This window comes from Arachis ipaensis, chromosome B08, assembly GCF_000816755.2.
Source record: "Arachis ipaensis cultivar K30076 chromosome B08, Araip1.1, whole genome shotgun sequence".
Classification (NCBI taxonomy): domain Eukaryota; kingdom Viridiplantae; phylum Streptophyta; class Magnoliopsida; order Fabales; family Fabaceae; genus Arachis; species Arachis ipaensis.
The window spans coordinates 661690-665276 of NC_029792.2; positions in this window are offsets into that span (position 1 = coordinate 661690).

The window sequence follows — 3587 nt, forward strand, 5'->3', positions numbered from 1 at the left end:
CTATAAAAATAATTTTTTTTATAATTACAAGTACTTGGATTTCGTTTACACTGTAAACGAAATATACACGTTTCATGATATTTACTATATTTCGTTTACACTGTAAACGAAATACACTATACTTTGTCTACAATGTAAACGAAATGCACTATATTTCGTTTATACTGTAAACGAAATATGCTTAAAAATGGATTTCGGTAAAAATACTGGAAATAATAGAAATCGGTAAATAATATAATTATTTAATTTATATAAATAAAAAACCTTACTTATTGAATGTCTTTTATTAATTTATAAAAATACAATAATACTAATATTTATTAAATATTCTATTTTTTTTTTTAGCAAAAATAGGAGACTCGAACCTGTAACCTCTTAGACTATGTCATTTGAGGTATAACTCATTGGCAAATATTCTATTTTTTTGCATAATATAAAAAATTCAACTAAATAAATCGTGGAATATAGAATAATATTAAATTAAATAAATAAATAAAAATACCTTATTCAACAAAAATGCAAGTGATCCGCTGCTTGTCGCGAGGAACTCCCGATTGTGGAAGGAGAAGAGGAGGTTGGGAAGGTTTAAATTAGTCAGTTACAAACTTGTATATATTTAAAGGTTTCATAGTTCCTTCATTATTCTCTCTCTCACGTTCACATCTTCTCCTTTTCTTTGAAACACAGGCAATTTTCAAAATGACATGGTTTGGGTTAGTGTTCTTCTTTCTTTCTATTTAATCATCCAATCATTGTTTTTTTATGTAAATTTTTTTTTGCAGCAAAATTATAGTACTCTACAAGATTATGGCAGCAATTGTTACTCTATGTTACAGACCTTCTCAAATGCTGATTAATTACTATTTGTTTGCCCAAGAATCTTCTATTTGGGAGATAGTATTCTTATTTTTTCTGTACGAATGGCTTGTTGCGCTTTTAGTTCTTCATATCATATACAGGGGAGAAGCACATTATGGACCCTACTACTGGATTGCAAATCTGGGTCTGCATTCATCTTTTGTAGGAATGCTATATAAACCATTTCAGATTGTTCTTGTTTCTGCAATTAATGCCACCCCTCCCACTCTTTGGGAGCGGTTGTTTGTATTTGCCGTTTTTCCTGCAATCATTTGTTGGATGTGGACTGCATGCGAACCCAATCGGCTACCAGAGTGGCAGGACGTGCTTGATATCTTCAATTTCTTCAACAAGAATAGGATAATAGCTGCTTTAGTTTTTTGGCCAGTGCAAAAAGCTGTGGTGAACTATTTCGTGAAGATGTTAGCTATTCCACATAACAAGGTCATTCTCCTGCATATCTTTCTACTGGTTCTTGCAGCCAATTTCAGCTATTGGTACCGCCAATCACCTCCCTTTTCTCGTGTTCTTGTTTTTATTATTGTGTCGATTGTAGTGTTGGTGCAAGGTGCAGTGTATGCATCAGGGGGCTGAATTTCTTTTTGTTCAAATGTTATTAGAACTAGAAGTGGTCCCAGAATGAGATTATAAATATCAAAATTAATTAGCACCTATTGATATTAATAGTTGTTATTTTTACTTTAAAAAATTGTTTGTACATAAAAATCTATTGTATGGGATAAAATACTGTGCCGTCCTCTACTATCAATAGTCCAGATAATTGTTTTTAAAATCCATAGATTCTACTTATATGAAAAAAAGCTATTATGTATGTGTATTTAAATAAAATCTGTAATAATATGTAACTGTTATGCATAAAAAAATATTAAATAATTAATACAAATGATTTTTATTATAATCACATAAGAAACTGTAATTAATTAACTATGTGATGTTCAGTTATATATCTAGATGCAAATTATTTTGTAATTCGGTTTATGATAAGTGTGCTATTAAGTAATCAAACATCTAATTGACTTTTCTTTAAAAATTCAATTTGCATTATTCAAATTTAAGATTGGCTAACAAATGAATGATTCTATTTTTAAAATACATGAGAATATTATTTATTTCCAACGTCCAAAGTTTCACAAGGAAATACAAAATATGGTACCTTTACATATTTTTATATTTGTTCTCCTCAATAACATAATTGCTAACAAAATAAACATTTTTATCCCTGCTAAAGACATAAGTGGCAACAAAATAACATTTTTATCACTGCTAATTGAACTTCACCACTAGTATGGTGATTATCTTCAATGTTGTCCCCATACATAGTTTCATTACCATTGATGTTGAGATAGTTTTCTTCATCCACTCTCTGCTCTCATTTTAAGGTGCCAATGAGTCCCAGTGTTGTGGGCATCCTGACCCTAGCTTCCTTCCTCTAAGCCAAAATATTCTATAAACTAAAATATAAGTCCAATCATTTAACTACCAACCAATCATAGTAAATTTTAGAGATATTAGTAACTTAATTAGAGATAGATGTGAGTAATTTCTATTGTTAGTTACCACAATGTGTTAGTTTCTTGATAGATATTATCCTATATAGTGTGTAGCTCTAATGTAAATCTAAATCTCACCATTAATAAAATTCAATTCTAGCTTTCTGTCAAATTTTCCTTCGTTTATCCATAGATCATAACAGTAAATGAATATCATAATACTTTTGAAGTTGAAAATCAAAATCAGCTTATGAACTAATTCTTAAATTCATGAGGGAAAAACTCTTTGAAGGGAGCATGCAATAGAAACATAAAGTTTATCTGATAGAAAATTTTTTAAGACAACACATTATGTGAGAAGGAAAAAAAAATAATAGAATAAAAAAATTCACCATTAACTCCATGGAATTTTTGGCACGTTAATAAAGCATTGATGATGTAAACCATGATTTGGTGTCTTTCATGAGAATAAAGATGAGTTTATTGATGCCATGGAGTTGTAGAGAGTTCTATGCATTTTGTTACTAAAAGAAGTAAGAGTTTGATATTAAACATTAAGTGATTTGTAAAAATTAAAAGGATTTTTTATATCCCTGCTAACAGCATAATTTTAGAAAACAGATCCTGTAATTAAACATGTCCAAATATCAATTATTAAATGTAGAATGGCGAGTGATTTCGGAAGGATATATTGATTTTGTTGAATTTTTTTTAATATCTTATTCACCAAGACTTTTGTGAAAATCTCAATTATATCTGTTCCAAGCAAACATAGTTAACAACAAAATTAACACATGGACCACGCTCAATCTCCAATATAATTATGTAGATTTAACTATATAGATTCATTGATGATATAATAAATTATGAGCTAAATCATGATTCACACAATACAAACATGAACCAATTAAAAAATTTCATTATCTAATCCCGCCTTGTGCATGCAGCAACTCATTGGCCAACGGCAAACCCTTAAATAGAGCTCAATATCATTACGAATTAGTCCTTGGCCTGTCGGGTTGGGGGATATCGTGGGGAACAAAAAAAAAATTTCATTATCTACTTACCTCACTAATAAAGAAGAGTGTTAAGAGCAACATAAGAGATACTATTTCAGTGGTTTATGCATTGTTAAGCAAAAAAGCAATACTATTAAAATGTGTGTCATCTATATTTTGTTGGGGTTTAGAATTTGCTGTACTATAAAAAAAAAAAAAT